The 14002-nt window shown below is 37.1% G+C and overlaps 1 non-coding gene across 1 annotated transcript; it reads right to left on the reverse strand.

The window, feature by feature from the left end:
* Window positions 1-6885: 6885 nt before the first annotated feature.
* On the reverse strand, window positions 6886-6957 carry TRNAA-CGC (transfer RNA alanine (anticodon CGC)). Its single transcript has one exon. It is a non-coding gene; the product is annotated as a tRNA-Ala (tRNA).
* Window positions 6958-14002: the final 7045 nt, after the last annotated feature.

Raw genomic sequence — 14002 nt, forward strand, 5'->3', positions numbered from 1 at the left:
GTGAATCAGAGCAAGTGAGCATGGAGAGTGAATTTCTACTAAAAGGAAATTAAAGCCTGAAATCAGTAATCTTTTTTTTTTTTCCTCCCTATTGTATTTAGTCTATGGTGATGTGCTGTGGATCACAACCTCAGGTGCTTTAAAAGTCATCTCTTGATATAAGACTGTTATAGATTTGACCTTAAAGATTGGTGTGGTGTTTTATTATCTTAAATATTTCAAATAGCTTGACTTATTTGCTTAGACAATGCGGTTGGGGAATTATCATCAAAGGTCATGGGGAATCTTTTTATTTCTGTTCCATCAGAAATATTTCACACTGAGAATGTATTTCTTTTCCACTACTGAGAGAACAAGGAAGGAGAGGTCAGAGGAAGAGCACCCTCTTCTACCCCATGGGTTTAGATAAGCAGAGATTCTGTATTTTCAATAGTGTAAGTGAAACACAGCAGCTACAGTGAACTCTTGTACGTGAGAAATGAATGTGCAGCTAGTCCAGAACACAAAACATCTTGTTTTAGTATTTCTAGTGTATAAAGAATGTGCAGAAGACAACCTTTTCAGTAGGGATAAGAAATGTGCTTAAAAGTGCAGTAAGATACATGCTTAGAACTGCTCACTTGAAAATTGATCAATATGTAGTATTACTTCTTGTCCACTGTTTTCGCCTCTATATTTTTCTAATATTGTTCAAATTAACTATCATGAGGTGACTCTGACCAGTCTTTCCTGTATTTGTACCTTTGTCTATGCATTTCTTTTTCATCCTCAGAAAAGTGTGGGCTTCTAACATGATGTATTATTAAAATTTTTACTGACTCCTGGAGCAGGCAAATTTCTTGTGAGAGTTCTGAAGCAGCAATTATCCTTTTCTAAAAAGACATTCCTCCTAAAAAAGGAGCCTACTAATTACCAGTCTCCGTCCAACCTCCTCTTTCTGGCAAAAGCGTTCTGAAAAGGTCATGATTGAACACATGTAATTTTATCTTTGTAAAACCCTCCTGTATGAAAAATTTCAGTAAATTCTTAGTCTGTATCAGGACGTTCAGATTGTTTTGGATGACACTTGAATTAGACCAAGTGTGGGTAACACAAATGACAGGTTTCAAGTGAACACCCAGGTAGTCACTTCTGTTCACTTTGGTGATTTCTAAAACTGCACTTTCAGCCATTCAAAGTGTTGAATAACCATTTCAGCATGTTTCAGGGTAGTATGGAAAGGACCAAAATAAGAGAGTTTTCCATGAAAGTCTCTCCAACTGTATCAAGGTTTGAGTTTTTTTTCTATTCTGGACTACATATCTGACATTCAGCTTAACTTTGAGAGTTTCATACAAACGTTTCTCTCCCTTTTATCTCATAAAAGCTCCCTTCTTGCTTGTTGCAGTGTGATAGAATGTACTCCTTTTTGGAGTTAATCTTTGAAACCTCCCTGCACAAACCTGTGTTTCATTTTTTTTCCTGTGGGAGAGGAAATTTGGCCTTTCCATTTGTGTGACACCATAGGCAACTTCAAAAACCTGTCAGGCCAAGAAAACAAAAGAGAAGAGGCTATTGTATTAGGTTCAAGATAAGGCTGGGAAGTGCTTTTTTAAGTGAGAAGAAAAAAGAGCTTTTCTTTCAAAAAATTTGGACAAACACGTACATCAAAGCTGTTACTGTAGGAAACAGTGGGATACTGTGGGAAAGGGGAAGGTAATTATTGTTAGAACATTTTTATACATGACAAGGAAATCCCTTCCCTTCCTCGCCCCTTAAATGTTAATATAATTAATTGTAATCTGTCCCCACTACTGGGGAAGTCCTTTCTCAGCCTTGTGTGAAGAACAGAAAGGGACTATAGTCTGATGGAAGATCTTTCTGTGGGATAACCTGGGTTTTGTGGATTTAACTAATCAGATGGTATGGGCCTGGATATGACAAGAATACCTTTAGAGACAAAGAAAGATCTAGGGACCTAAAAGAGCTTTCACAGAAAAAGAAATCTAATCTTCTGATATTACTGGTGATCTAACACTCAGTTTTACTTTCAGTACCTTAAAATGGATTTGAGATTAGGTATCTGAGATAAACTTTGATCTGTAGATGCTAACTTCAGAGATGGGGAAGTTTTGAGTTTGTGGAATTGTTTTTATTGGAGRATTTTGTGAACTGATCAAGGCTTTATTAATTCTTGAACTCCAGATCAGCACAAGTCATAGCTCATTTAACTCATAGAGGAATTGTTCTTTTGGTTTTATGTTCAGTTTTCTCTGAGTTGAACTGAAAGTCTCAGGCAAAAGGGAACCCCCAACGCCAAACCCCAAACAGCTGACAAAAACAAATTCCCTTCTCTGTAAACTGTTCTAGTCTGTTGTATTAGGAAGGGGACAGTCTGGAAGGTTGAAGCAGCACTAATCTTGTCTTTAAGGGATAACATACTTCGATTTCTATATAATGGCAGTATGTGCTAGAAGAGACACTACCGAATTGTGTATTGTAATAATAATGAAATTTCTTCTGCACTTAATCTCTCCTGTTTGCTAAAACACCTTATCTAAAGTGTCAGAATAATAGTACATCATAACTCATAACAGTGCATCCACCAAMAAAAATTACCACTCTCTTGTAGCTTGAAAGAGTCTAAGTGCAGACAGAATAAGTCTCCTTATTTACCAAATTCTGTCAATAAGTTTCTGGGCAGTAGAGGATACATGCTCATCTTTTATGTGATTCTCTAGCTGCAAAACAATGAAAAGATTTTCATTTAATTGTGTTTTATATCTAAATCCAGAAGGACTTCACATCTGAATGGCAGGGGTCATAAATTTTGATTAACGTTAATTCTCAGACCTCAGCTGCCCAGGCTAAAGTTCATAATAGAGCCAGTTTTTTGATAATCCTCTTAAGAAGCACAGGTAACATCAACCTTCAAGAGACCATTTAGAACAAAATCTGTATCACAGAAGGTGCTAAACTTGATTGCAACTAATTTAATCAAAGGAACAGCTTTTAGATTCTGTAGGTAATCTCTACAGATCTTGTAAAATAATAAAAAGTTGTAGGAGCTAAAATTTAAGAGATAACAGTGGGTGTTCAGACAACTCTGATTACCTCATTAGTCAGGGAGAGTCAAACACCTGTGGTTTGTAGGATAAATGCTCACTTTTTTCCTTAATTCCAGATAAAATGTTTCTCTGCCAGTGTCTTTAGGGACTGTGAACTTTATTCGGAAGTCCTAGCTAAAAGTTGATAAAAATAATTTCAGGAATGGAAATGGGAGGTAGAAGGACAGTATTATCCTTAAAATGTATGTTACTGGTAGGACTGTTACACTGGAAAATGTTTTACGCTGAGAGTAAAACATTTCTTTGGAATTTACGTATTTCACAAAATTTCAAATGGGAAAACACAAAGAACAGAGCAGTCTACTCTAAATTTACTGAGATATTTTTCAGTTGGCTAATTATTTAAGAACATTTATTTATATTGCAATAATTAAAAAGCCAACACAAATTTGTAACTGCTTTTTTATAATTGAAATAATGACTAAAATTCAAAATATTTTAGAATTAAAAGTGTTTAAAATAAAATGAAACCATACTTAGTAAAACACTTTTCACAGGAAACACTGTGTCTCCATTCCTATATGGAATTAATTACCCGCACAAAATTAACCATGAGGTTTGATGAATTGTACTTAATTAAACTAGCAGCAAAATGTATGGCAGGCATTCCTGAAAACAGGGAGATTTAAAATCAAACTATTTAAATATTGGAAACAATACGTAACAGATTTGTTGGTAAGTAAGAGATCTTAGCTTAAATGATTGTTAATGATTTTAAAATGGTCAGAATTTTTCAATTTGCAAACCTACCAATCTAGGTGTAACCATTCCTGTTGTAACTTATGGGTGAATTAACTTGTTGTAGTGGGGTCATACATATAGGACTCTTAGTTAAATATTATTTTAATCAGAATGTTACACAGATTATTATGGCATTATGCCAATATTTTATGTGGGTTTGCAGCTGARCATCAGGCTGCAATTCTTGCAGTACTACAGAGAGACTTGATGGGAACCAGGGTTCAGGGGACTGGATGAATATTATTTGCTGCCTTTTCTCTTATTTTGTCTATCCTATCTTGTCCTGAAACTAGACATCCATAGCTCATTAGAATATTTCTGATTGATTCTTATAAGTGAACCAGAAAGGAAAGTTTGCACAAACTTCCCTGACTCATTAGTGATTTTGCAGAATTCAGAGTATTCGGCATCTTCACAGACAACCTGCCTTCAGGCTCTGACCAGCTGGACACCAACCCCAGACTGAGAGCTGGTGATAGAAGAAATCCTTCTTTCCTGAAGGTTTAGAGAGTAAATGAGCTGAAGTGCTACCTACACTTCATATTTCTTCTAAGGTGGTACCAGTTGGCCCTCTTGTCATACTGCACTAAGCAGAAGTTGAGAATTGGGTATAGGTACTGTCTGAACGATCTTTTCATCTCCAAAAGTGCTTAATGTCATCCCCGTCTGAGACCATGTTGCTTCTATGATCTGGATTAATAAAGGACTTTACTGTGTTGCTTTTCAAAGGTATGATAGTCAGCTGTGTCAGTTAGAAAATTTTTTCTTTCTGCTTGTTCAGGTGGGAGTTCACTGTTTGCTTCTTTAGGACATTAATGACTCCTGACTGCTGATAAAGATTGTCAGAAGAATTTATGTATAGTTTTAGTAAGCACCGCATATTCAAAAGAAAAATTATCACAGGAAGATTTTTTAGGAATGAAAACCAGCAGACACAAAGTTTCATTACCATTGGTTTTCTTTTACAGATGTATTTACAGTTGAAGTTTATTTTTTTATTTTTTATTTTTTTTGTAGGCTGGAAATTGTTGATGCTGACTCTTTCAACCTCTCTTTCATAGAATCATAGGATCAGTAAGGTTGGAGGGGACCTCTGGAGATCGTCTGGTCCAACCCCCCTGCTCAAGCAGGGTCACCTAGAGCATGTTAGACAGGGTTGCATTAGGTGGGCCTTGACTATCTCCAGAGAAGGAGGCTCCACAACCTCTCTGGGCAACCTGGTCCAGGGCTCTGTCACTCTCACGGGGAAGAAATTCCCCCTCACATTCAGAGAGAACTTCCTGTGGTTCAGTTTTTGCCCATTGCCTCTTGTCCTGTCACATGGGACAACTGAAAAGAGTTTGTCCCCGTCCCCTTGACACCCTCCCTTCAGGTGCTTGTACACACTGATCAGATCCCCCCTCAGGCTTCTCTTCCCCAGGCTGAAGAGGCCCAGCTCTCGCAGCCGTTCCTCMTAGGGCAGATGCTCCAGCCCTCTGATCATCTTTGTAGCCCTACGCTGGACTCTCTCCAGTAGCACCATGTCCCTCTTGTACTGGGGAGCCCAGAACTGGACACAGTCCTCGAGATGAGGCCTCCCCAGGGCTGAGTAGAGGGGCAGGATCACCTCCCTCCACCTKCTGSCAACACTCTTCTTAATGCACCTCAGGAGACCACTGGCYKCCYTGGCCACAAGGGCACATTGCTGGCTCATGGTYGATTTGTCATTGACCTGGTATAAATATAAAGTAGGTATTTATATGCAGTGTGCTTTAACAGTTAACATATAAACTGGAAAGAATTAGGTTAATTACAGCATATTAGTCCTTTTTGATCTGCCATAGCAGACAGATTTTATGATTTTATTCTGAACTGGGTTTTACTCAAGTTTTTCCAATCTATCTTAATATAAATAAGAAGCTRTTACAAAGAGGAGGGTCTATGAGAAGTTTGCTAGAGAATCAACTGAATTTAAATTGCCATTTTATTTTACAAGTGATGGTTCAATATTTATTAACTTAAAATGTATATATACTCATAAATTACATAAGGAAAACATTTTGTGTAATGAAAATCCTGATTTAGGCAGACTGTCGTACAGGAGTTAAAATACTGACTATTAATCAGCGGTGATTTCATTATACTAGTCACAGTAACTCCAACCTGGACATGGCAATTAATATAGTTGAACAGAAACTGTAGAAATTGCTTTATGTCTCTGTTCATTCCTACTGTTTGCCTGTGTCAGTAATGCTCCAAGGGATGACAACGAATCTGTTTGTTTCCTCTCTGTTACTTGCCACTATTTCCACGCTTTATGGTGTTGAGATCGAATACTCCATTCTCCAAGCTAAGAGTTGTAATTAGTTTTTTAATGAGTATCCGCATCTCTGTACAAAAGTTTATTTTTTGACAATGCTGTGTGGGATATAGGATATAGGCAGCTCCCATTATGCAATGATTCCTTCTGATAGTGATGGAAACTGTTGATTTTCCTTTGTAGAAGTAGTGGAATGTTTCTGCCAAATATCCATAATCTTTTGACTCATTTATTTTCAAAAGCCACCATTTTTCTCATTTTAATCTAGCATTAATTTTGGAGTGTTCTTATTCTGCTCTGATGTAGTATTGCTTTCTTTCCCAAGTATTGCTGAGTCTTAAATATTGTGAGACCTCTGTAGTCCTTGCTGTTATTGTTGCATTTAAGAGTTAGGAAGGTGAATTAGAATACTTACCTGATGATTTTGTAAATTGATGTTGACTGTCCTTGGATGTCAGGGATGATAGTTTTGGCATGGCTGAGTTTGAGCCAGGTGTGGCATGATAGTTTGAAAGATTATCTGGGATTTTATGAAAGTGTTACTCAGTATTGCAAAATTTAGCTCTTGTAGACTGGTTATTTAGAATACCTGGATATTTAAAAGCTGTGCCACAGAATCGGTAAGGTTGGAAGAARCCTCTGGAGATCACCTGGTCCAGGCCCCCTGCTCAAACAGGGTCACCTAGGGCATGTTATATAGGGTTGCATCCAGGTGAAACCATCTGTGGCAGCTGCYGCTGGAGATGCCGGGGATTGAACCCGGGGCCTCATACTTGCGAAGCATGCGCTCTACCACTGAGCTACATCCCCTAATCATTACTTATCTAGAATAGTGTTCAAGTGTCTTGGTCACTTAATCCTTCAGACTATGGGGCTAAAGAACAGCAGAAAGAACATGTAATGGCTTTTCATAYCCTGCACTAACACCAGTCCACTTCTGTTTTCTGTTTGTCTATACAGATTTCTTCTTCCATCTTTAGGTCGCATTGGTAATACTAGTTAACTAGAAATGTATTCCCTGATTAAGCTCATTGCCAGTCTTTTAAACACCTTTCAAAAGTCAATGAAATTCATAATAAGGGAGTTTTGAGGTATTTGGACAATGACTCCGTATTTCCTTTGCTCAAGAAAGGCCTAGTTTTCAAAAGACATTAATTGCCTCTTTTATTAGGGCAGAAGTTTCAAGTGCTCTTAGTATTTTCCTGTAATCTGAACATCTTTTGCCAAGATTATTGATTGCAGTCTTTGTTTTTGCCTTTTTGATTGTGCTGGTATGAATATTTATTCATTTTGTTCACTGAGCAGCATTCTCAATATAGTACAGCTGAGTAACTCCCCAACCTCCCACTACCATGCTTGATTACGTTTAGTTATTGAGCATTTTTCTAACATTTGTATTGGATTTTTTTTTAATCCATGTTTAGTGTCCATACTTTATTGAGTACATGGCTCTTTGTATTCCTGTCATAGCAGTGACTTCAGCAGCTGAGCCKTCAACATGTATCTTTTACTATTTTGTTTGATTTTTTGTTTTCCCCACTGTATTTCAGAAGTTTAAATGTGGAGTAGTTGACCTTTGTTCTTGCACTTTTCTCAGAGTCTCAATGTGTCTCCATGTCTGTGGCTGTATTGGTGTTGTTATCTAGCTGGGACTTGCTGCTAAGTCATGTTGTTTCTTGCTCTGTTCTTTTTTTTCTYTTCTTTTTTTTCTGCTTTTCCAGACTGCCTTCCTTTACTTTTGCACGTGACAGAGACCCAAAATCTGCTCTTCAGTTCAAAGCTGAATTTCTAACCTTTTATTTGTTCTCCTTCTTCAGTATTGATTTCTATTTCACTGATTTTTTCCACAATTTTATTGTTATCTTGCCAGCACAAGGATTGTARTCACTGCTGGTATTGGCTTCTGAAGTTGTAGTAACACTATTTTTCTTCCATGGATTTAGTGAGATCCATGCAAGTTTTGTAGGCTGCTTGCAAGAACTGCAGATGACAGCAAGAGTATTTCAACAGATCTTTCTTAACTTTGATTGACAAACCTCAGCTTGTTCTCTGTTGTTCTTTCTRTTCATTGGTTGTCACATTATGGCTTGGGTTTTTTGCATTTAAAGTCAGATGGACATCTTTTTCTTGTTGCTATATTCTTTTGTTGGCACAAAGAACTGTGTGATTGTCATTGTTAACAATCCATTTTGGTATCTGGGTATGTGCTACATTAATTGAAATAGATTTCCAGTCAGTGGAGTGAATTAGCATGGACCATATCATGGTGACRGCCCTTGAGTCTGCAGGCTTATTATCACCAAAGCCAGAGCAGACCTCATTGTGCTTGAAAAGCTTCTAATTCGGCCSTTTAGATTTCTCTTAGTGATGCACAGGATGTCAAGTGAGTAACTATSTCTTCCCATCATGATTTTTAAGAATTCATACATTGCTACTGTATTCCAATAACAAAAAAAAAATAGACTGAATTATTTCCAGCAGCCCTAGTTTTGGGGAGAACTTTGCTTACATGAGGCTTTGATACAGCGTGAGATTCCAATAGCGTTCTCTTCAAAACAACCATGTTTACTGAAATCTTAGCTTACTTTTGTTTCTCTAGCAGCTATTTCTGTGAAGTTAAGTGGTCATTTCTACTGTTACTTTATCTAGTCTGAATTTGAACTTAACTGCAGGGTGTGCACAATGAGACTAAAGATGTTTTTCTAATACCTAAAATTTTCCAATTTATTTTTTTCACTTTAATATAGAAAACCTAAGCTTGTTTTAGTTCTGCTATATAGGAAAGTGTGTTAAAAGATGAGAGACTTGCTTTTGCCATGGTAACATACCTTCTTTAAGTTAGAGTTTTCCAAAGACAACTATTTCCCTCACTGAAAATAATCAAGAGAAATCACATACTTTGAATTTTCCAGTTTGGTAGGAACAAGGTCATGTTCCTTTCTATTTTTGCAAAAATAATTTTCCAAATTCATTTTAATCTGAATTGAAAATGGATTGATACTTAGGTGAAGTTCAATCACTATTAAGAGTGTAGTGTTAATAATTTTTATACACCTTATTGGATTACAGAATCTAATAACATTTTCTTTAGTTATTCAAATGATTTTCCCCAGTACTTCAGAGTATTTCCAATCAGACTTTTACAGATAGTGAGGTCCTGGGTCAGCTACTTATAGTACTTAGCTGAAAGAGTAGAATTTCTGATGACCTCTTCTGATTAAATGCATGAAAAAAGCTTCTTGAAAAAATCTCTTAATTTCTTCCTTTAATTACACTGGTATTTTTTCTTAGTTATCAGTTTTAATACATGACTCAATCTGTTCCCCTCTTGAATATTTTTGGGAGGACTGATGAATGATTTGTCTGTCTTCACAAGAATAGGTTGAAGTCTGGAAGAAAAGCAATACTGAGTTTATAAGAAATCCCTTTATACTTTTGCAGCAATATCAACCAGAGGATTTACTTGAAGAGAACAAACCAGATAGAGCAAATTAGATTGTCAAGTTTTTTAAAAAATGAATCACTTATATTAATAAGAATAGGCTACAATTCTGCACTCTTAGGAAGAATAAGAACGATTAATTCTTGGCTTCAGGGCATAAACTGATCAGTTTCTCTTGGGTGGAATTTGTTTCTTTTTGTCATGGTACGAGTGTAAAAATAAATTGTTGGAAATTTTTATACTGCTAGATATATTTAGTAGCAAGCCATTGGTGCAAGCAAGAGGCTAGATCAAATGAAATGATTATTAGGACAAGGTTTTCATATGTTAGCATATGTTTTCATTGAAGTTAGCCAATACTGATACTTAGCTAATTAAAATACATAGCTTTAAAAAGCAGTATATATCTAGAAGCTCCCATGTTCCAGTGTTCAGCACAACATATTCTGAAAAATCGGACTGTCTCTAAACATATTCTTAATTAGTATACAGAAAGGAAGAGAGAAGACTGAGGTGAGGGGAAGAGTTTAAGTATAAARTAAAATAAAGCATCCTTACTCCAAAAATAAGTTTTAAATATAAAGTCAAAAATAAAATAAAAGTATGMTGATAACTAGAAAATAATACAAACATTTCAAAACAGAGGAAAAGTGGCAGCAGCATGGATAGAAATAATCCTCCTGAGATGATGTATGAAATAGACAATTGGGTAATGACTAAAATGATAGCAATTAGGAATTGTGGGAATTGCCTTCAGGGATGACCTGATTCTTACAGACCAGGACAAGGTCAGAATGCCTTCTTTGCATTAAGTAAGATTTTTCTTCAGGAACCGTAGGTCCCTGAGACCAGTGGGAAAGTCTGGAGTAATGAAAACTTCCCCTTGGGAGAGGGTCAAGTTAGGGAACATTTAAACAAACTGGATGTACACAAATACATGGGACCTGACAGAATGSACCCATGAGTGCTGAGGGAGCTAGGTGATGCCACCTCAAGGCCACTCTTGATTATCTTTGAGGCTCTGGCAATTGGGAGACRTTTTTGAGGGCTAGAAGAGAGCAACTGTTACTCCTATCTTCAAGAAGGGCAAGAAAGAAGATCTGGGCCTACAGGCCAGTTGGCCTCAATCTCTGAATTTAAGAAGATTGCAGGGAACATGGAGACAGACCATTCTCAGAGGTATATAGTAAATGAATGGATAAGAGGCAACAGATGAAGTTGTGGCAAGGGAATGTCCAACTAAATATAATGGAAAAATCCACAATGAGAGTGGTTAAGCAGTGGAAGAAGTTACCCAGAGATTTTGGAGTCAGTTCTCAGAGATGCTCAAAACAACTGGAGAAAGCTTGATCAAATTGTAAATTTGACCCTCCCTTGAGTAGAGTGTTGGATCTCTAGATGTCTCTCCCAACCTCCCTTACTCTATGATTCTGTTGTTATTCATAGAATTTAATAGAATTCATGTGTTTATCCAAATTTATAGGCACTGCCTTAGTATTTTAATATTCAATTTGTACTAATTTCTGTGTAAGAAGGACTAAGAAGATGGGAATAATGAGAATCTTCTGGTATTTTAAAGAAATGATTTTCTTCTGACCCTTTTTATTACCTGTTTCATTTATCTGAATTCTGAATGAGTGTAAGAGATAAGGGATAAAAAATACCCAACATGGAAGTACCCAAGTTAAGAAATCTAACTTGGTGTGATCCARACCACACACATTGGTATGAAATGCACAGAAACTGGAAACTACAAATGCCAAAAGGAATTACAAAGGGAGCACAAGCTTGCATTGAGGGATATGGGCAAGTACCCTTTCTCCAGGCAAACGCTTCCAGTCACTCCTGAATGTGCCTTGCTAGCTGTGAGCAGGAGGGGCTGCTGCCAAGCCTGTGTTATGCTGCTCTGGATCTCTGTGGGACATGAGAGATTTGATACTGCTTTTCTTCTGGACCAGAAATGCACTGAAGCTGACAGACTGCTTATCTTTTTGATTTAAAGTAGATGTGTGGGTGATAAGTGGATGTGTAAAACAAAGGTAAAAACAATAAAATATGACTCTATCATCGCTTTATTTATATATTGTATTCCACTCACTTTCTTTTCAGTCTGTTTTTCCCTTTGGACTGTAGACTCTTTTGGCTGTTTCTAAGGCATTTAGCACATAAGCCTGAATTCCGACTGGAGCTTTGTGATCCTATTGCAATATTTCTGTTAATAAAAAGGGAGAATTTTGTAAGTGCCTTTAGAACAGTTCTTGAGTCAACAAACCTACGGAGTTGAGTCTCCTGGGTACTTCAGGAGACCCTGTCAAAACACACACTTTCGCTCATGTTTAGGAGGAACTTGCAGCAGGCTTTCACAAGTTACTGCCTTCTAATTCCTCCTTAAATCAAATAGCAGTAACTACAAAGTACTTGAAAACTATTAGGCTGTTGCTGTCCCAGGACTCCTGGCTGCCAAACATAGGGTTGTGTTTTTATTCTATTAGTACAGCATTACTGACAGTGGAGCCAGGTTTTTGATACTGTAACAACGAACCAGAATTTAGCAAGAGAAATCACCTATCTTCAGTTCAGTTGTGCAATAGTGGTGGTCAGGTTTATGTCTTTCTGTAGTTGTGTTATTATCCAAGATTTTCACATGTTTTTAAGATGCCTCTACTGAAAAACATAGCACCTGAAAGGGAGTGAAACTCTGTGGCTATGACAATTTGCAGTCTCCTCAGTATTTCTGGCAGACTGCGAGAGAGATTTCTCGTACAATACTTGTAGAATTACCTGCACAAGGGAGAAGTTGTTTTCAACCAGCTTCGTCATTTCTTTTGTGTCTGCAAGGAAAGGCAGAGAGATGAGGATCCTGAGGATTCAGCCCTTTTGTTTTGGGTCTCTAACTTCTGAGTTGGAACTAGCGTGAAGTTGCCAGTCACAGGCAAAGCCAAGGTAGAGAAGCCAACAATGAAGAGTGACATAAAAGAAGAAATCTCAAAGCTACAAAAAAGAAGCTGATTAGGGAAATGAGCCCTGCAATTAAGGCCAGGAAGAAATATAAATGACAGACAGAACACAGGGGACAAAGAAAACTGATCTTTAAAAGGAATTGAGGACAAAGAGAGATCAGGGGAAAAGAAGAAAAGACTAGACAGCTGTTTAGGAACAAAATTAGAAAAAATAACAGCACATCTGAGAARGTTTAAAACTTGGGACATAAAAATATGTTTCCAGAAATATCAGGAAAGATATTTTAGAAGATGCAATAAAATATATTTAAAATAATCTGAATAATTAAGGGTCATTAATTTGGTATTAAAAAGAAATCGTTTTCTCAGTGTTTGTATGTTTAACTAACAGAGGCAGAGCACTCTTSATTATAAATCCTATTTTGGTTGTGTAGTGACTGTCAAGTGTATAGACATGCTTTATATGCAGAGGAGAATCTTTTCCAAAGCACAGAGAACACTAGAAAGATACCCAAATACTGCAAAGTGTCAAGGGTAAGAAAGTATCTGTATAAATTCTGCAGTGTGAGTTGGATGATAAAATAAGAACATTTCTGCTGTTATTAATGAACATTTCTAGGTTAAATGCAAACATTTCAGAGTGGCAAAATTCTGAACTTTCTCCTCCCTCTCACACACCATTGAGATCCCTAATTTCAGTTGGAGGCACAGATCCATACTAAAATATTTCAAGACTAACCTCTACTATGTGGGGCTTTTCTGAGATAGGTAATCAAATCATCTCTTTCATGAGGTCTTAGTCATTACAACACTCGACTTACCCAAACTTTGGCTGGTAGTCTCCTGYTTTCTGAATCCTTATCTGGACTAACTCTCAGAACTGAGAATCTCCAAAAAATGAGCACTCTCTCTGTGCTTTCTTGTAACATAGAAATGGAATTTAGTATTTTTTATTGGGGTAGATTTTCCAACTTAAGCTGATTAAAAGAGAGTTAAAGAACACCTGATGCTTTTGGGAGCTTTGTAGTCTGGTTAGCCATGTGGGGATGAAACTGTGAAAGATCACACTCATCTGGAGTAAATGAAGCAGTCTTTTAATTAGTTTATCAGATAAAAAAGGAGATCTGTGAGGCTAGGAGGCCTTTAGCAATGCCTTTTTTGCTTAGAGGCCCTGGGTGCTATGAAAAAGAAAAGATGGGAAGGCTGAGAACTGACTGTCTAATAATGGTGGTGGAGGAGGAGGAGGAGGAAGTGGACTGTGGTGAAATGCCATAAATTTAAGAGGCTGAGCGGTGCTATATAGCAGCTGCTGCTGACCTGTGTCAGTGGCTGTGTTGAGAGGGTGTCATTTATGTTGACAGCATTTTTCTGATATTGATGTATAAGGATAATTAGAGTGTATTATAATAAACTGCTATGGGCAATCTTAATTTGATAGTTCTTACCTTTTACT

This window comes from Rhea americana, unplaced genomic scaffold, assembly GCF_003343005.1.
Source record: "Rhea americana isolate MKP2758 unplaced genomic scaffold, rheAme1 scaffold_11, whole genome shotgun sequence".
Lineage (NCBI taxonomy): Eukaryota > Metazoa > Chordata > Aves > Rheiformes > Rheidae > Rhea > Rhea americana.